This window comes from Macrosteles quadrilineatus, unplaced genomic scaffold (assembly GCF_028750875.1).
Source record: "Macrosteles quadrilineatus isolate MER2022 unplaced genomic scaffold, UCM_ALF_1.0 Scaffold_7__1_contigs__length_78375512, whole genome shotgun sequence".
NCBI lineage: Eukaryota > Metazoa > Arthropoda > Insecta > Hemiptera > Cicadellidae > Macrosteles > Macrosteles quadrilineatus.
In genome coordinates this window covers 35,274,690-35,296,406 of record NW_026542600.1, presented here as the reverse complement: position 1 = coordinate 35,296,406, position 21,717 = coordinate 35,274,690, and the positions used below count along the sequence as shown (strand labels likewise).

General features: G+C 37.7%; 1 protein-coding gene across 1 annotated transcript in view; it reads left to right on the top strand.

The window, feature by feature from the left end:
• The first annotated feature begins 996 nt into the window (after positions 1-996).
• LOC128997810 (uncharacterized) overlaps positions 997-21,717 on the top strand; it is a 38,197-nt gene continuing 17,476 nt past the window's right edge. Inside the window, exon 1 of the mRNA XM_054423546.1 lies at positions 997-1,247. The gene's annotated coding sequence lies outside the window, so the exon portion shown is untranslated. The remainder of the gene's footprint in view (positions 1,248-21,717) is intronic.

Sequence of the window (21,717 nt, the reverse complement as noted above, 5' to 3'; positions counted from 1 at the left end):
ATTTGAAAATATGGAAACGCCCATAATCATTATTTTTTATTTAAATACTACCTTATATTTCTTAACAAATCTTTTATTTAGACACATATTTATCAAATCATGTTAAAAAGTCATACAAAAGTTAAAGATAAAAAAGTCTGAGTTAATGGACAATGATTATTCTTTATATGAGTAGTGAACACAAATACGTAATTCTATATATAAACATAATTATTTTATTACGTACTCTTTTAATATCAATTATATGTTTTAAAATATATGTATGGCAAAGAACTATGGTAGTGCAATGCTAGTCCTAGTTTAGAGCTCCATGTTCAAGTTCATTGAGCTTTTACTTTTTTCAATGAGCGATTTATATTAAGGGTCAAAAATTTAAGACTTTCTATTAGGGTGGCTAGAAGAATAGTTTACGCTTTTCCTTTGAAATGGCTAAATAATAAAGACCACATTAGAACGACTTATGTTTAATTAGCCTATATCATAAATATAACGAAGGATAAATATTTTTGGTTAGCTACAAGAACAATAATTTGCTTACTACTCAAGAAACTATTCTTACTATTATCTACAACAATTTGAATCCAAAACAATCTCAACTCTGAGGTTTAACTTAACAACCACTTTTCGATATAACCACAGCTTTACTGTACAGTTACAAGACTGTAGATATTAGAAATAACAATTATAAAATATGTTACACTAGCAATCAATTTAAACTAATCGCATAAGAATCATCCGGCTTTATCAAAGAGAGATAATTAATTTACAATCTTTCTTGACAAATTAAGGATACCGTAGTATCAAAACAGGTGATTTAACGTCTTCAGTTGAGACCGAAAAGATAATAGAGCCGACAACGATAACAACTACAAACTAACTACAGTACAGTCAGGCTCAGGCAGGCAGGACGGCCGCGGCGGATGAGGATGACAAGATAGAGAGGAAGAGGGAAGACGTAGAGTGAAGGAGAGGGGAGAAGGAGACGGGGGAGAACTGGCGCGGACAGTAGACAGTAGACTTAGACCAGTCTGTCTTAGCGTAGCGTAGTGACTCGTACATTGTGTTAAAAAACAATGATTGGTGCGCCTAGGATAAGGAGTGATCACTCGGTCCCCACGCGCAACTGACATGCGTACACCTCTTAGATACGGTTCTGCGACTGCGTTATGACTCGACGTTCACGCTGGCGCAGGAGGTAGTTTGACTGATGGTTTACGTGGATGTGACCTTGGGCAGTAGACAACAAGGTAAGTGACCAACCACCGTTACACCGCGAGCTAACCTAAAACATAACCTCTCAGAGTTGCTGGAGAATCTAGAGTGGCCAGTGACCTGTAAATCCACAGGTATAAAATGATTTAGCCTAATTGATTTTTTTTTCATTTCAAGCATATTATTTTACAAACAATTAATTGACGAGACGCCCGGGTTATGGGTGAATCAAAATCCTTTGATGATATAACTTGAGAAGAACCAGTTCCCTCCTATCAATTACATTGTTGTACGCTATATATAGGATCTCTTGAAATACAATTACGTTTGATTTATAATAAAACTGTAGTATATTTCACCTGAAATCGTTTAAACACATTTTAGTCAAATCTATTTTTTTCAATTTTGCTAACCCTGCATGCTGACAAGTTTTTCTCTGATTGTGTTAAAAATTAAAATCATTCTCGGTAGAATTACTGATATAGCCTAATTGATTTTACGATCCGATGAATACATTAATTTTTCAAATTGTTATGACTACTATCATGGCTAATTTGGCCATTTGCATTTATGATATTGAGGGAGTTGATATTGCCTTACTGCCTGTAAACATTAAAATCTTGATATAACAATCAATTTACAGTATTAGAACAGGAGCACAGGAGTTTTCTCAAAAGTAATATGGGCGTTTTTGTACTTTCCTTGGTTCAGTTAAACATTGTAAAAGTGATGTTTCAATTTCTTTAGATATGAACAAATACTTTGAAAATCGTCAAAAATTAATCAAATGTCGTTGAAATCTGTTCGTTGCGATGAAATTTCACTAATTAATTGGTTTTAAATGGTCTAAATTTCGTTGAGCGAAACTAAAAAATATATTAATGGACTAGTACGGGGTTATCGTTTGAAGTACGAAATAAGTTGGTTATGATACGTTTGTACACACTTTTTTTCAAATATCTCAATCCAGGATTATTTAAAATACATGATTGAAATCCATCATCACTTAAATCGATGTAATTTTTTACCCAGTATCAGGTCCAATATAGATTTTTAAAAACTCTTCTGAAATTTATAACATTTAGAAACGTAAAAATGATTTGTACACTTATTACTCACGTTTCCATACTCAACGATTTCAAGTGTAACGCTTTTGTGTGACCAAAGGGTTAGGCTAGTTAGCCTGAACAATGATCCGTTGTTAAAGGTCGAGTACAGCTATAAATTAAATGAGTGAATCTTGCAAAGCTTATCAGTGAATGCAGCAACAATTGACCTAAAGTAATAAACCGATATGCACTTTTGCAATGATGGGGGATGCTCTTTTCTTCGAGATAAGACTGAAGTTCATAAACAATCAGCGCGTTTACGTTTATATAACATTGTTGAAAATCTATAATCAATGATTTCAGTACTCGTGTATTATGAAATAGTTACCGTACTTTTCTCGCTCAGGATTAAAAAAAATAATTTTGGGTTTCTATTCGGTTTCCCTACCTTAGGTGTATAAAAACAACGCTTGTAGAAAAACATTTTATAAATAAATACATGGCGCTAGTTGATGTGTTACAGTGGAACCTCGATATTAACACCCTCGATAACAAGAGCACTGTGTGATTCTTGTTACCTTGATATACGACGTCCAGTGTCACTAGGATGGCTGCGAGCTGTTGATATGTTAATTTTGAAGGCAAGTCTAGTTTTAATTCACATCACCACTCGCAGACACACTCGTGATTCTGTATTTTATCCCATGGTTTTTTTTTACTTTAAGTAAATATGCAAAAATCTCTCAAGCCTTTCCATTGAACAAAACTAAGTTCACGTTTTATTCGGTCTTGTTCTATGCATAAGTGTTATCGGATTCGACCGCTGACGTATTTGAATACGGAAGAACGTTTGGAACGACAAAAAACGTCATTGATACGAAAAGGGGCTGGACCGAAGGGGGATAACGATAGGGAAACAAGCCGGTGACATATAGAGTTACTAACACATGATCTATCATCGACTGGTCGACGGTCAGGTTTCAACATTGCTAACCCCCAACAAACACAAAGTCAAGCATGTTGACGGAAGTCTAAAATGTATGTAATTAGTAAAACTTCCCTGTCGTTAATGTTTCAAAAGTTGATCGTTATAAGAAATGTTTTTATTTTACGGCACTTTCTATCAAATGATTTAGAAAACTTATTCACTACTTGATATCATAGTGTATGACTTTTCGGTCTTATTATCGCATTAAGAAAATGGTCATATTTTATCCTAAAAACTAACTGAGGTACTGTATTTCACCCTCGCATGAAGAAAATAGCGTCGTCAATCTGTTAATACTGGGGACAAAAGCAATTACTTTGTATGATGTACGTTTCTACTGCCCATTGGTCATCCAAGGTCCAGTCAAAAACGAAATTCCAAGCACGTGAGTAGACCCCAGGCGCCAAGGTCCCCTCTTGGACAAGTGTTTGGCATTGACAATTAGGAACACACCCAGACTTTATGGTCAAACCCATTTGCTATGGGTTTTGTCCAAGATCAGTTGAACGTTAAGCTTACTATTGTGTGACCTATGCTATTTTTCCAACGGAACTCCTATTTCAAAACGTACATTGAATAATAAGTAGTATACATTTTGTTACTAAATTAGCAGATTCAAATTATGTTTGACCCCTATTTCTTTCTTCATCATGAGTTTGTAAGGATTTCAAAATGTTAGCTTAAATGTGTCCTCGGTTTAGTCAAAATTTTCTTTTTATAAACAACGATATTGTTATTAATAAATTTCTCTACGTATAGGTTATTATTGTTTAAAAAATTACGTTACGGTACGTACATAAACTTAAAATATTTGAATATAATTTTTCAAAACTTAAATTTTCAATAACCTTTTAGAACCTTTTTTATTCATATGAAACTCGATGTTCAAACGAATTAAGAAATGAATAAAAATACTCTAGTTACGTGTTTGGGTCATATTCATAAAATGTAGCCTATTGCCTATATGATTCGAGACAATTTTTTAACAATACAGTTTTACGTAATAAATTGGTTATAATAGTAATGATTCCAACCAATGTGTACTATTTCAATAAATAAAAAAAACATGTATATGTCCAATCTACTGTTTTAACATGTTTAACACTATGGTACTTGGTAAGGCACAAACCATTGCCTTTGGATACAGAACGTAGACTGTTTTAAAATATAAACTAAATCCTGTTTTGTTGAATGGCTCCTGACCCGAACTAGCTTCAGTTCGAGAATATCGACTATTTGCTATTTTTGAACCAAAATAAACTTGAAGGGGAGACAAAAAATACCAATAACAAAACAAAAATGCAATAATATTTTATATTATCAGGGGACTGTGTGTTAAAACACGGTTAAAACCTATAGTGTGAGTTTGGGAATTTATTTAGTCATGCACAATTCGAGGGTTTCAAATCGGTTTTATCAAGATTGGAACTGCCTTCGAATATTGCCTTCGAGAAAGAGATTAAGGAAAAAATATTCGTAGCTACATCATGTAACTTACGAAACTTAGCGTCTCCACCACCGAAAGCGACTGTAAGATGTGAGGCACAAATACAATGGCCTCTTGGCATACCTTCGCTACTTTCACTGAATCTTCCGTTATCTCCTGAACTTGGGATTCCGGGCAAACGCTGAAACTCTAACCTATTATAAGGAAACCCCATACACACTAGACCTAGCGTGACAAATCTTAAAAACAGAGGAAATTGCTTAATTTAGGAAAAAGAAAAAACAAAATATGAGTGCATTAAAAAAAATATGCGTGATTTCCACAACCTAAAATTATGTTAGGAGTCTTCATCAGTGGTAGCCATTATTGGATTTTAGTCCCATGAGAGCAATGTTATATTTTACAGAATATACCATCATTTGAATCAGTATGCGGGTGTTATTTATAAAGTTATAGTTTTAAACATTTATAATTAGGTTTATAACATAGAGTACACTAGGGAATCAAGAAATTATATTTCAAATATTTGTTTTTATATTTTCTTAATTAATGATCATTAGCTTATTAAGTGGAGGGTTATTATGCCAGGTAACCCGTTCGGCGCTGGAGAGACGCGGCGCTCGGGAGACTCGGCGCTCGGGAGACGGAATCCATAAGCTCGGCCTCTATGATTTTTAGACACTGGTATAACCGATTTCCGTGGTGAACGACGTTAATTTTGGGCAACCATTTTGTCAAAGCATAAGCCTACTTAAGATGAGAAAGGAATGAGGTTCTAATCCCTCAATTTGAAATATACTACTAATACTAAATAAATTCCTATAGAAAATAGGTTCTATAGGCCTGTACCTATAACTTTTATTTTAAGACATTAAAAACTATATTTTCTTTGCCCACTATAAAAATGCCAGCTCACCCCCTGATATTCAACCCCCCTCCTCAAGCAAATAATGCGTTTGTAATATTTGCTGTTTTACTGTTTATTGATTCAACTTGGATTAACAACTTTCCCTTTCCAACTAAACGTAAGATCACATAGCCTGTAACTTTATTTAGAGTAATTTCTTGAAGATTAGGTTCTATTTTTCAACAAACTCGTTGCAATAAAAACCACTGGTTTTCGTACCTACTTTTTGAAGAACAGCTGACTTTCGATAACACAACATATGGATCAACTTCTAAATATTTTAAGATTGTAAAGAATCTGTGAATTGTGGTACACTGGGCCACGAATCCAGCTTTTACATGGTTGGTAACTGAAATCAAACTCATACCATTGAACTCCAGTAAGAAAACGTAAGAGCACGAGGAGGTTTGGATGAAAACACAAGTGCAAAGAGAAGAGTTTAGAGTTCTAACAATGGTTAACGCGGCTGAAGGAACAGTCGACGATTTGCTAATTAAATTAACAATCCCACTAACCCACACGGTGTTTGACATTCTAAGGAGAAAGCCAGTTGTCTTTTGGTACAATACCACACTTTCTTCCTCAACAAAACTGTTATACGATACTGGTGTTTATATAATATTGTTTATATAACATTGCATTTAAGTATCTATTGAAATTCTATATGGTTTTAGGAATGTAATTTAATTTATGGAAAATAATCTCTAGTATAAAACGGTTCTAATATTTTCTTTTACCAAAATACGTCTATCTGGTTTTAAAGCATGATTTTAAAAGTTACTAAGATTGTATACATTATTCGAATAATTTCTGGGAAAGAAAGTTTTAAAGAAACTAAAAATCACTTAATAAGATATTTTATTTGATCGAGTGTTGTTTGAGCTCTTTTCGCCTCGAAAGATCGTGGGAATTTAGTTTGTAGAGACAAGCGAACCCCAAAACCTGACCTTTGGAGTTAAACTGCGTAAATAACGGACGATTCCGAGAACCGTGGAAAGGTGAGTTGTCATGCTGATGGTGCTAATCCCGAGAATGTGGATACACGCAACACACTATACCCTGTATACACAAACCTAGTGGTTCCCCAACTATGGGAAGATTGATCTCTTCCCATGTTTAATGTTTGATCACATTAAAAATATGTCTTATCCGTACTCGTAGACCATGTGGACGGGCAAATGCAAGGTTAAAAGACGCCACCAACCTCTTACAAAAAAGAAAAAGAAAAAAAGAAAAGCTAAAGTTAAATAGTAAGCTGTAAACTTCCTGTTAGGACCATTTGAAAGGGTTTGAGTTATAAGGGGTTTCTTATATTATCATTTTAAGATTTTTATCTTTAGGAGTACGTATCTACGCAACTAACTTCAAACTAACTAAGAAACGCATTTACTTTCAAATATACAGGGTGTTCAAAAAGGTGGGGACATAATTTAATTATTGATTTCTTGGGTCAAAATAAAGAGAAAATCACGAGTAGGCCTAAATGTTTTTTTTCAAAAACCACTTCGTTAACCAGGTATCCGCTATTTAGTTTTTTTTTTTACATAAACATTATAAGCCTATCTTTGAATTTTTCAACCGATTTTTATGAAACTTGTTATGTATGCTAAGGTAGAAGAGACCCATGTTATGAAAAAAAATTCAAAATGGCGGCCATTTTAAATTTTAATACAGCCTAAAATACTCAAAAATTGCTGGTTTTATGAAAAAAAAATTAAATCACACTTTTATTTTCATTTTTAATTAACTATCAATCGATACCAAGTTAAAAAAGAGAAGAAATGGCTGAAATATTACGATTTTTAGTTGTAAAATGAGGTAGAATAAGGCAGAAGCTTTACGGTTTCAGTGATATGTATAGTTTCCAGTCTACCGTTATATACTATACTTAAAAATCTGCTCGCAAAATTGTGTTCGGTCCTAATGGAGTAAACTGAGTTAGATTAGTCATTCGCGATGCAGATCATCCTATCGGCGAATCTTTTGAAGATAAAATTTACGTAATTTTACCGCTTGTAAAAGTACATGCTGGCAGATAAACTGATAATAAAATGCAATTTAGCACCAGGCATTTCAGAATGAGGTGAGTTTTTATGGTGTCTCTCTTTAAATATATTTTGGGATTTAATAATGAAGTAATCACTTTTAAGAACCGTACTTCAAATTGAATTTAATTTAAAAAATTGTTTTTAGTGGAATAGAGACTGTAGACCATTATCATTAAGCCTGTTTGAGAGAGATATAGGCCTAGAGATATTTACGACGCCTTTGCACACATACACATACTAGGGTGTGTGTTTTAGTTTGAAGATGAGTTAATCACGAGTTTTAAATGGACGAGATGACAACTTTAGCTTATTAGTGCAGTTTTGCTCTGAGTGGTGAATATGGGAGTATTTGCAGCAAACCTACAAATTATAGGAACCACGACATAACCTTGAGTGTCATAACCTTATAGGTCCTTGAGTGTCATCTACACATCGTTTTTCTAAAAGAGTACTTAGGTGTGCTGCTAAAAGGTACTACCATTTCTTTTTGTTTAGTTGTACAAATCCTACGATAAAAGATTTAATAAAAAGCAATATAATGTTTATTCCCCAAAAGATGACATGGGAACCGACCTATTGTGAAGCACTAACATGTTGGTAACTGATATATATAGAATAATAATATAACTCGTCAGATTGTTAGTATTTTTACACTCGATTCAGTGTACAAAAAAACTTGTTAAAAAGGTCAACAAAAATAAAAATCTATTGATTTACACTTTTTGTCAAACTCTAATAAAAATCGGAGAATCTTTACGTAGGCTATGCACTCAAACATATCCTTTAATCTATGATACTATATACAATATCATTTAGCTTCGGAAACAAAAAACGGAAATTTACAATGGTTCTGAACCTAGATATTACTTTGAAGGGTTAAAGACTTTTCCTAAGAGAAATTTGTAAAAATATTTCTTGTCTCAGGTTTATAAACATCAGATACACGATTTCTTATGCGTTGTAAGAGTTTGGCGGACTTTTTTCAACCTCATTATTATGATTATAATTTCATTAATAAAAGGAGAATGTTACGTAATTTTACGTGAACCTGAATATGAGTGGTAGATGAATGCGGAATGAAGTGAGATGACCAGTGTGGCTTTGTTATTGAATATGATCAGTTGTTTTTTACCCAGGACTGTTTGTTTAACATTTAATGATAAAGGTTAGTGGGGCAAGGTTTAAAATATAATATGTGCAAGTATGTTAACTTCAAATGTGTGCAAGTATACGTTAAGAACAAAAACATGAATGTGCACAGATGATAATTATTATAAGTATGTAAGAAGAGGATCAGTTCAACAATCATAGTTAATGGTTTTAAAGTTTAATTTATGAGGAAAAAAAACAAACCAATACCATTCTAATTAGATTTAATCCATATATAATATAGTAAATATTTCCTTACGAACGTTTTTTTATTGCGCTGCAAATATTTTTTACCGTTCAACTTTTTCTTGTAAAACTGATTCGTAAATCTTGTATAATTAAAGTGCCTTACTTTTCTACTTTTAGAAATCTAGAATTATTGAGCCAAGGCAATTGAATGCAATTGACCCGGAGTGCAGTTTTTCCCCGACAGATATGACTATTTAAATTTTAAATAATTTGACAGCGAATTTGTTGTATTGAATTACATAACAACATATATGACAGCGGGCAATTATTGTACAGTACGTTGAACCACAGACAATATGAACGTATCACGTACACAATTATGTTTGATCTTATCTTAGATGCACCGATGACCCACATTGAAACGGTAACTGAACGCTGGAAATTTAAAATTTAAATAGCTCTAACGGCTAACGCCATTATAGGTTGTAGGTCGTAGTGGTTGTAGTCAATATACCGGAAACCTTAAATCCTTTGGCCTGGCTAAATGATTAAATTTATCTTTCATTGGTTTCGAGTTTTATTTACATGTAGGTTATCCTTCCCACGCTGGGTTTCCGTTACTATGTTGTCAACATAGAATAATGAACATCATTAACCAGATATTATATTTCAAATTCAAATTTTCTGCTATGTCTTCCTCTGTCGCAAAGGTTCAGGTTCAAATCCCGACAAATACGAATTATAGCTATGTGTTGGTTGATGTTGAGACCCACTGATTCAGTGTTCATCTAAATTTAAATGTACATATTTGTAGAAAACATCAAACAAAATGTCTCGCAAGTGAGAAGGACTTTCAATGCATCAGAAATCTCTTATCATTAAAAGCCATTCTGATCATTTTTGAACCGTAACTAAAGAATGTTATCTGATTGATAAATAAAATAAAAGTAAAAGATAAGTTGTCATAAAATAGTCTGATGTGCTTATGTAATACATGTATGACAATGGTTTATTTATTTTTATGGGGGTTGTATAAAGTGGCAGAATATTTCGGTTCTGGTGGAGAACATGCCACTTGAGGTAGTTTTAATAACAACTCTCAGAACGTAAAACCGCCCAGAACCCAATTTCTAAGACCTCGGTCGTCCGATTGACGTCATCAAGATATCGGCCGTAAGAGGATGCTGGATTGTCATTAATTGGTTATAACACCCAAATGCTTGCACCGATTTTAATGAAATTTGGCACACAAGTGCTTGAATACAATATCTCAGCTCAGGTTGTCAATGGACGAGTTTTATCAAGTCGTTTAAAAATAGCGGTCATCCAAATCTAAAAGAATTATGATAAAATAGGGGGGAATTGTTATAAATTAAAATAACTATAAAATGTAAATGAAATAATAGAGTGGGTTCATTCAGGAAAGAACGTTTTAATACAAGAAATATTAACCTAAAAAATACAATTGTCTACAAACAATGAAGGTACTTTAAACAAATGAGTATTGTAGCGGGCTTAACGGGTTCTTTACATTAAAAACTTGGCGATTTTATAATAACTATTTATTTACACTAATTATTCTATATTTACAGATATTAGAATTACCTAACACCTAACTAACCCTATCTAACCTAGCTAAAGCCTATTCTTATTTACAATGATTCTACTTACAGCTAACCTTTACAGGATTTATCACTTCTGTTACAACACTGTCACTACACTGTCACTAGAGTCACTACACTGTTACTCTCACTGTCACTGCCACTAGCACTAGCACTGGTCACTAACACCGACGGGCGCTTGCTGCGACGATTCTCGGAAGGCTCAACTAAACTCAACTGCCGTGTGCCGGAAGACGGTCCCTTATATAAGTTTGCCGTGGAACATTCTGGAGACCCCTGGTAGCCTAGACAAAGGTGTTTACGCCGTAGAAGTGTAGAAGGTTCTAGGGCCCCTAATGAGGTAGTCCGTTGACATGGGTCTATTGTCTATCAGTGGTGCGCTAGGAGAAACCCGTGTAAACAAACAACCCTTTTGAGACGGCGCCTGGCTATTGTTGCGCGGGGCTCCTGACTTGTAACACTACCCCCTCCTTAAGACTGTTCTGTCCCAGAACAGATTTCCCCTGAAGCTTGCGATCTTCTGGTCCACCGGAGGTTCCCCATGGGTTGTATACGCAGACCACAATTTCGACGCCAGTGTCCTTAAAAAGTTCCTGCACCATATTTCTCACAATCCTCCATTCCAGTCCGTCATAACCACATCCCAGCCTTGGAATAGCAAGCTTTTTGATTCCAATCCGAAGAAGCTTGTCTCGCAGGTCTTGCAGGCTTTTCTTCAACGATTCGTAGGAGGGCTTCTTACTTGACGTTTCCTTCGTAACGAGGTAGAACAAATGCTGGCCGTTGCGCTTCAGGTGAAGAGTCGTGCCAATGGTGGGGCTCTGCCGCTCAAGATCTTCGGTCCCTCCAAACTTTTTCCTGAAGACTGTGGCTATACCTCGCGACGCTCTCAGGTCTTCTGCTACGCAGTGTGCCAAGGCATATTCCACTGGCAAGGTGAAGAGGTCCTTGTATAACGGCCTCGGTTCTTCATTTCCACGTTTCTCAGGCATGACGTCTTTTGGCTCGGTCGACAGGTGACGAACTTGTTCCTCTCTTTGGCCATGATCTCCTTTGTAGCGTGCAAGCCTGTTGAAATGGACTATCTTTGGTTTGCCGTTTGGTTGCCTCTTAATCCGGTAGATGACATCGTTTAGACGGGAAATAACTTCATAGGGTCCTTCCCATGAGTTCTGGAGTTTAGGTGAATATCCACGACGCCTTCGGGGATTATGTAGCCACACGAGGTCTCCAGGTGTGAACCCTCCTTTCTCGGCCTTCACGTCGTACCTCTCCTTCATCCTGTCACTTGCTCCAGATATGTTGCGACGAACTTTCTCATGTATCTCGTCCATCCTCTTCCTCAGATCCGATACGTAGTCCTCGCCAACCACACACTCATCTGGCTTCAATCCATACTGCAGGTCGCATGGAAGGCGGAGCTCTCGGCCGAAAACTACGTTGGCTGGAGTCTGGCCGGTGGTTTCGTTGACAGAACTCCTATAAGCAAGTAGGAACAGGTGCAGGTATTGGTCCCAGTCCCGCTGATGTTCGGAGACAACTTTTGACAGATATCTTCCCATTGTCCTGTTCATGCGTTCTACCATGCCATCTGATTGTGGATGAAGAGGTGTTGTTCGAGTCTTCCGGATACCAAGAACTTCACACATTCTAGAGAATACCGCTGACTCAAAATTTCTTCCTTGGTCAGAATGAAGTTCGAGTGGGACGCCAAATCTGCTCACCAATTCTTTGATTAATATATCTGCAACAGTTACCGCTTCCTGGTTAGGCAGTGCATAGGCCTCTACCCATTTGCTGAAGTAATCCATTGCAACCAAAATAAATCTATTTCCAGATTCGGACATGGGGAACGGTCCTGCTACGTCAATGGCGATGCGCTCAAACGGGGCACCTACATTGTATTTCCTCATTGGGGCTTTTCGTTTGTTGACAGGACCATTTGATGCTGCGCAGGTCGCACACCTTCTGCACCAGTCTATGACGTCATCTTTCTGATTAGCCCAGTAGAAGCGCTCCCTTACTTTCGCCAGTGTACGATGAACCCCTAGATGGCCTCCAGAAATTCCATCGTGCACTTCTCTTAGCACTTCAGGAACCCTCTTCCTTGGAATTATTAGTTGGAGTTTTCGGTGTCCCCCTTCCTCCGATTCGACGACTCGCTTCAAAACTCCTTCTTCCATTAAAATCGAGTTCCACTGCGCCCAGTAGGTCTTGACGTTCTTAGACAATGGGGCAATATCCTGCCACGACGGTCTTCCTTTATTGTCCATCTTCCACTGCATGACGTGCCTTAGGTCTGGGTCTTCCTTCTGGCCCTCTGACAGTTTCTTACTGTCCCATTCGTCGTCAACGGCGGTCACGCGATGAACTGATGCACTTTTGTCTTCCTTGCGTGTGCAGTGCACGCAGTTGTCCCCGCACGGTCTTCTAGATAGTGCATCTGCATTCCTGTGGCTCGGTCCCGCACGATGGATTGATTCGAAGTCATATTCTTGTAACCTTTCTAACCATCTTGCAACCTGTCCTTCTGGAGACTTAAATCTTAGCAACCACATGAGTGCGGCATGGTCCGTTCTCAAGAGAAACCTCCTTCCATACAGGTACTTATGAAAGTGTTCTATAGACTTAACCACTGCGAGAAGATCCCTCCTGGTGACACAGTAATTACGCTCAGGCGCTGACAGGACCTTACTGAAGTATCCGATCACATGTTCTTCTCCATCTTGAAGCTGAGAAAGGACTCCTCCAATGGCTGTATTGCTGGCGTCCGTGTCTAGTATGAACTTTCCGTCTGATCGTGGGTAGCTCAAAATGGGTGCGCTGCATAGTTTAGTCTTCAGCTCTTCGAAAGCTTTCTCGCAGTCGTTATCCCAAACAAAGGTCCTCTTGTCTTCGGTCAACTTGGTTAGTGGTTTTGCAATATTAGCAAATCCCTTAACAAATTTCCTGTAGTAAGCGCACAGCCCAAGAAAGCTTCTAACCTGGTGTTTATCCTGAGGTATTGGCCACTCGGTGATAGCTCTGATCTTCTCCGGATCCACAGACACTCCTTTGTCTGATACGACATGGCCGAGGTAATTGACCTGTTTGCGGAACAAGTTGCACTTCTTTGGGTTTAGCTTCAGATTAGCCATCCGCAGTCGCATGAAGACATTCTCTAGGTTCTTCAGGTGGTCTTCGAAGGATTTGCCTACGACGATAATGTCATCCAAGTAAACCAGGCATGTCTCCCATGACAATCCCCTGAGGACGTTCTCCATAAGCCTTTCAAAAGTAGCAGGGGCATTACAAAGTCCAAAAGGCAGCACAGTGAATTGCCAAAGTCCTGTCCCAATAGAGAACGCTGTCTTCTCCTTATCCTCAGGAGCGAGCCCGACCTGCCAGTAGCCACTTCTGAGGTCTAAAGTTGAGAATATTCTACATCCTCCCAGAGTGTCGAGTGTGTCATCAATCCTGGGGAGAGGGTAGCTGTCTTTCTTGGTGACATTGTTGAGAAGGCGGTAGTCTACGCAAAATCTCGTTGAGCCATCCTTCTTTTTCACCAGTACTACAGGTGACACCCAAGGGCTGCTAGAAGGCTCGATGACACCATCCGCTTCCATCTCCTTTATGATCCTCTGGGCTTCGTCACGTTTTGCCAGTGGGAGTCGTCTAGGGGCCTGACGTATAGGTTTTGCATCTCCGGTGTCTATCTTGTGCTGTACTATATTTGTTCTTCCTCTAGGGCCGCTTCCGTACTCGAAGACATCTTGCCATCTGGTAATAAAGTCCCTTATTTTCGCACTTTGTTGATGCGTTAGATCCTGACAGGTGCTCTCCACGAAATTCTCCAGCTCCTTCGGCAATCCATTAGGGGATGGCGGACATGATTTTAGTTGACGTTCCACTGAGTTAACAGCCACGCACGTTCCGATCTTCACTCCTCTTTTTATTGCCACAGGGAAACCATTCAAGTTCATCAGTCGCACCGGATTTTCGTGTCCCAAGTTAAATAAGGATCTGGCGACAAAGACACCACGACCAAGCTGGGATTCACTGTCACTTGCTGGCTCCAGTAGAACACTTTGCCCACTAGTCCAATCTCCTTCGACAGCAGCTTTAACGATGACCTGGCTGCGCGCTGGTAGCGTTGTGTCTTCCAGTAGAAGTACGCGTGCAGCGATATCCTTCCCACGCCGAAGTATGACATCTTCGTCTCCGAGAGTCACTAGTCCTCTTGACATGTCCAATTTCAGTCCGTACTTCACCATTATGTCAGTTCCTAAAATCACGTCCTCGTCTATGTCGGCAACTAGTGCGCAATGTTTAAATACGCAGCCGCCGATGTGGAAGGTAGCAACCGTCTGCCCATAGACCTGAGCCAGCTGACCTGTAGCTGTACGTAGAGACCATGATGTTGGTGAAATATCTTCAGTCGACACAGTGTTGGGATTCAGGATGGTCATAGTCGCCCCGGTGTCCAGAAGACAGCTTTGGAGACGCCCGTTCACCTTTCCGTCTATGTAGAAACTGCTTGACTGACTTCCAAGTGTAGCAACTTTAATACTTTTCCTCGGGGCTTTCAAATCGCGGGCTGACGGTTGCCCCTTTCCATCAACCCTCCTTAGTTTTCCTGTTCCGGTTCTGATGTGGTTGAAGGACATTTACTCCTGGGATGTCCCATCTGTCCACAGCTCCAACAGCGTATCTGCCGGCGACGTGTTTTTAGCGCCTCCAGAACTCTTTTCACCAGATCCTCGATGTCAAGTGGAGATGTAGTTTCTGCGTCTGCCACACGGACTCGGGCCTGTCCTCTCACCGACTGCCGTACAGCCTCGAACTCCAGTGCCTGTGTCAATGCGTCACTCAGTGTTTTTGGTCTGGCGAGCTTCACTGCCTGTTGAGTCTCAGGTTCACGTAGTCCGTCTAGGAATTTATCAACTGCCAAACTCTCGTAGACATCATCCGTGACCGATGGATAGGCGTTTCTCACCAGGCGAGCAATGTCGGCTTCAAACTCCTGAAGTGACTCGCTGGGTTTCTGGATCCGGTTCCGCAGTTGAGATCGGTAGAGCTGGTCCATGTGTCGATGCCCAAAGCGCATGTCCAATCTCTTCACTAGTTCTGGGAAATTCTTCCGCTCCACCATTGGCATAGCATGCAGAACAGCTAATGCATCGCCCCGTAGTGCAAGGCACAGTGCTGAAGCCTTTGTCTCCTCGGTCCACCCATGGACCATAGCCGCTGTCTCGAAGAGAAGCATGTAGTCCTCCCAGGGGGTTTTGCCATCGAAGTGAGGAACGATGTTCTGAGGGGCAACGGCAGCAATGGTGGGCGCTGGCCTGGAGATCGTCTCTAGGGCGTTATCCTGCTGAAGTTCGCCAGTGCTAGCCGATGACGCAGGTGTGAAGCTAGCCGATGACGCAGGTGTGAAGCTCCCCGATGCAACCATCTCCTGCCTAAGCTTAACTAACCTATCTTCTAGATTTTTTTCTATACAATTAAATTTCTCATCTATTTCATTCATCCTACTTTCTAAATCATCAACTTTGCTAGAATACTCATCTAACTTGTTTAGCATTTTTGATTCTACATTTGACATTTTTGTTTCAATATTAGCTTCAAGGTTTTCTAACGCTTTACTAGTTTCTGACATTTTTGACTCAATGCTAGCTTCTAGGTTTTTGCTATTTTCTGACATTTTAGACTCGATATTAGCTTCTAGGTTTTCTAACGTTTTACTAGTTTCCGACATTTTTGACTCTAGGTTTTTAAGCATTTTGTTCATATCAGATGTTTCAAATAAAAAGTTATCTGGGTCTTCACCCGCATCAATTAAAGCTTGTTTAAGGCGTGCCTGAAGGGCTGATTTAGTTCCACTAGTATCTAGATCTCGTTCTTCTAATTCTCTCCTAAGATCAGCTACTTTTAACTCATCAAGTTTCACACCTTTGAAAGCCATTTTTATGCCAAACAATTAAAATAATTCTACAATAAATGACTTTTCTTTGTAAACAAATTTACAACACAAATTACTAATATGTAACAAAGACCCTGAATCTTAATATTATCTAATACAACTAAAATTAATCTCAATATTTTACAATTAAAATCGCCAAAATAATGCCGCTTTCTGACACCAATTGTAGCGGGCTTAACGGGTTCTTTACATTAAAAACTTGGCGATTTTATAATAACTATTTATTTACACTAATTATTCTATATTTACAGATATTAGAATTACCTAACACCTAACTAACCCTATCTAACCTAGCTAAAGCCTATTCTTATTTACAATGATTCTACTTACAGCTAACCTTTACAGGATTTATCACTTCTGTTACAACACTGTCACTACACTGTCACTAGAGTCACTACACTGTTACTCTCACTGTCACTGCCACTAGCACTAGCACTGGTCACTAACACCGACGGGCGCTTGCTGCGACGATTCTCGGAAGGCTCAACTAAACTCAACTGCCGTGTGCCGGAAGACGGTCCCTTATATAAGTTTGCCGTGGAACATTCTGGAGACCCCTGGTAGCCTAGACAAAGGTGTTTACGCCGTAGAAGTGTAGAAGGTTCTAGGGCCCCTAATGAGGTAGTCCGTTGACATGGGTCTATTGTCTATCAGTGGTGCGCTAGGAGAAACCCGTGTAAACAAACAACCCTTTTGAGACGGCGCCTGGCTATTGTTGCGCGGGGCTCCTGACTTGTAACAGTATTAAATGAATTAAGGTTTTCCAACTTCCGCAAAAAAATAAACAAAATATACATAATATAACATTATGAGTACGCAAATATAATGAAATCTCATTTCGCGGCCAATGGCCCTCACGTCATGGGCATAACAGGGTACACAATAGTCCCCTTTTTTACACAGACGCACGAAGAGCACCGTGTCTTACAGACACCGGAGTTAAGTTCTTCACAACTTTTTGAGGCCTCAGGAATGGTTGACCACACTAGTGAATAAATTTGTCACATTCTTTCCATAATGTGTAGGTGATGGAGGCGTAAAGTTGGTTTCCAAACAGTGCATTCACATCGTAGCTTGCAGAGTAGCTCGCTTCACATGCTGACATGGTGCATTCTTCTCTGGTGGAATGTTCTCAATACTATAGATATGTTCTTGCTAATAAAAAGTACACGTCTACAGTCATTAACGCTGTTAATATTTGATGTTATGTCATATATAAGTACAACAAGTCTTTGGATTGGTATCATAACAGACTCATCATCAGGATTGCCACCAGCCAACAAAAATTAAATTTTCATTTGCCTTTTGAAATTGAGTACATGCTTGATTTCATTTACTCTATATCAAAAGTCAGATGGTAATTTTAGTGGTAATATTAAAAACACTTTACAGCAGTAACCTAAGTTAATTCATTGTCGTCGGTCCATATTCACAAAATTGATACAAAACACTATAAATGAATGCAACTACAATATTTTTTTATTCGTCAAATTCATAAAGTTGTCTGTATTAAAAAGGGAAAATAATAGTAAGGCACAAAATTTATTCTATTCTTAGATTTTCCCATTACTTAACTTTTAGTTATTATGTGAAACTGATGGTCTAAAAACAAGTGGCCCTAATAGTAACATTATGACAGGCCACCTTTGAAATAGTTTTATCAAGATGATAGAAAGCTATTAAGTACCTCAAACAACCAACTTGAGATATTGTTTTCGACACTTCACTATAACACCTTAGTGTGTTTTTAAATCATAGCTTTTTTATTTTAAAACGTCGTTTAAAATGTTACAAGTATAAGTATAAGTAACATGTATTTCATTTCAATTACTACACCTTAATATTGAAAGTGTTAGTTATAAACCAGTCCTAAACACCCTACATTTAGACACTGAAGTAGAGTAGAGCAATATTATGTTACATTTTGTCTCCGAGTTTGACGAGAGTTCATGAGCATTTCCTCTGCACGATCTGCCATACAGGTCGAGGTCCCCATTAACTCTAATAATACTAACTACTATCTTTATGAGAACTGTAGTGCACCTAACAGCTTACTTCGACCAGAGAAAGTACCACAATCGTATTGTTAAACACCCAGGAATTTACTTAAGATCGTTTTTACTCGTAACTTATAGACTGTTCGAGGTGTTAAGTCTCAAGAAGTTTGAAATCCTCGACTACGAGACTTCGTTCAAGCAAACACAGAACCAAACAAAATGTTATTGACCACGTTATAAGAAAATAATCATTTAACATTACCCAACATTTAAGCCCGGGAAGAACTCAGTCTAACGGTCATATTTAGTAGTTTGGATGCATGTACACGAATGCCAAAATTAGCCAGCTTTCCAAAGCGAACTAGAATGGAATGTCTATCCATTTTTATAGATTGGTCCATAGCTTCGAGTTCCGCCCGGGTCATAAGCCAATGTGCGCATGAGATCACACTTTGATGGCCACTGTACGCAACAGATCACATAATTTTACAGCTGTGCACAATTCGACCGTTCATTCATCAACAAATGTTAACCTTGAACAAACAGTCACCCACAACTAACAATAAGGAAAAATCAAACCCTAATGACTTTTCACAGTCACTTTGATGCCAAAATCGCGATAACGAACAACTAGGCGCTTCCGCTGTTCGCGTGTGTGTTGATTTTCACATGGAAATCTATTTCGCCGTTATGAATCGATTCCTGTCGCCTAGTTCATTTCACGGATTCCATCACAACGCCGGTCGCTGGAATGCCGCGGTCCGTTCAAATTATGGGAGTGTTTCTGTCTGATTTTGCACATGATTTTGGCACCGATGCCTCCTTACGGCTAGTTTTCACACGTTTCAGAACTGTCCGTACAGTTTGTCATGCAAGTGCGTTTTAGTGCTCTTTATGGAACTCAGGTGATGGAAGAGGAGTGAGTATTTTTATTTTTATACATGTTAAAATAATAAAAACCCCCTACAATTTCTAGTTTTCAATGCAAGAGGCATCATCGAAGAATTGTAGTTTTTTTTTATAAATTCCAAACTTTATTACTGACCAAAATTAAGCGATGTTTTGTGATCTTTATAGATTTTATTAAGCTACATCTGAAACTTGCATTTATATTAATTGTCATGAAACAATTTTTAATCGAACAGAAGCTATAAATAATTTAATACACCTAGTGTTTGGATGGAACTCCAATCATAGTTTTTATCCAATGTTGCACTTAATGTTCCACTAAGGGGTGATTGCAGTAAGGAGTGGTAGCTATCATGGGCACCAGCAGATGACTAGGAGGACATGGCTCCCTTGAGGAAAACTATAGTTAAAAATTAACCAAGCTCTGTGAGACTTTAAATTACTCAATGCATCCAAAATTAAATAAATATGATATGGTGTAACTCTAATTAACTTATGTAAAGTAATACATAAAAAACGTAGAATTAAAATAACAAAACCCAACCCTTAATAAATAATAAGTTATGTTAGAAAGAACGCATGTTAGAAACGTGTCGAACGATCGGACAAGTGATTTATGCCTATTGTCAGTACATACAAACACAGTCAAACAACACGTATATAGAAATAAAACGTTGTTCGGACTGAAATGGATAAGTGGTCATGAAATAGAGTAGTATCCAGTGCTTGATTAGATTAAGATGTTTTTAATGGGTGACAGATATCCAGCATATATATTATTTATAAAAAAAAATGTCTTTTCTCAATTTTTACCTAGGTATTAATTTGTTTACGTTGCTTAGATTAATTAAAAGTGTTCTCAAAGACTGCAGAAACTTGAATTTGGATATTGTAAACGTTTTTTGAAGATATATTAAGTTTTTACACAGTGCAAAACACGTTTAAAGGGTTTTATAGTAAAATTGGTTGTGAGGGAAGGCCTTTGACCAAACCCCTGGAACAATTACACTAGTTTCTACCCCCTTCTATTACTACAAGTCCTACAATTTCTTAATATCTCTAAAACATTAGCTAAGCCATTTCCATAATATTATACAATTACTGTGTATGAACATGATTGTAATAAACGGTATTAGTAAACTGACACATACCTTCTACCATTAGATTGTCAACAACCATTATCAAAGGTAAGCGATGGGAGTAACTATGATATTTTATAGGGGAAAATTACAAATGTTGCAATAACTGTTGAACCGTAAATTTTACAGCAATGAAAGTTAATCCATGATTTTCAGAATTTAAAAGTCTATAACATACTACATTTTTATCAAAATAGTTCTAGAAATGTTATTTCAAATTCGATTTTTCTATAGTTTTATGGGTTCTTATTGAAAAATTGCAATTAAATATCAAACCTCCTAAAATGATAAATATATCTGGAGATACTATGAATTAGTACATGCATACCAGATGTCATAAAAATTGGATGACACACGCAAAGACACAGACTTCGAAAACCTCTTTTTGGGGTTCAGGGAGACCCAACACGGATGATTTATCCACTCAAAACTCAAACTCGAAAATTTTGATGAAACAATACAGTCTCCATATACTATAAATTAAGGAGGAAAGTAAAAAAAATATACATGGTTATCATCTTTTAGATGTCAACATCATGAACGTAATTAATTATTGTTGTTGAGGAACACTGACATAAACACACACAAAATACCAACATAGTTCCTGAATGAGAACTATGCTAGATAAAAAAATAAACACCAATACAACAACTGTTTCTCCTTCTTTCTTGAGCTATTGTAGTAATTAAATCAGCTGTTCCCACCGAGTCAGGCTATTGGCTCAGCTGATGTTTACTCAACCGATCAAGGTGGCAGTCGTTTGCTGATTGTCTTGATTGTCTTACATTGACATTGTAAATCAAGACACTGCTCACTGTTTTACTCGATGTTTTTATATAAGCTTAACAACAATGGGAAACATTCTTCTACAAATGAATCTGTTTTTAAACTTAATTTGAGATAGATAATACCCCACCGTATCAAACTTGCAGACTAAGGGAATTGCCATTTGTCTGATCGGATTTTCACTAAAATATTTCCATAAACATGTCAGATGTATTCCCTATTTAAATAGCATTCTTGAGTAGTTAGGTTTGCTGCTACAAGGAACGTTATAAGTTTGGTTTTTGCAGAATGTTAATAGCTTGGTATTAAATAA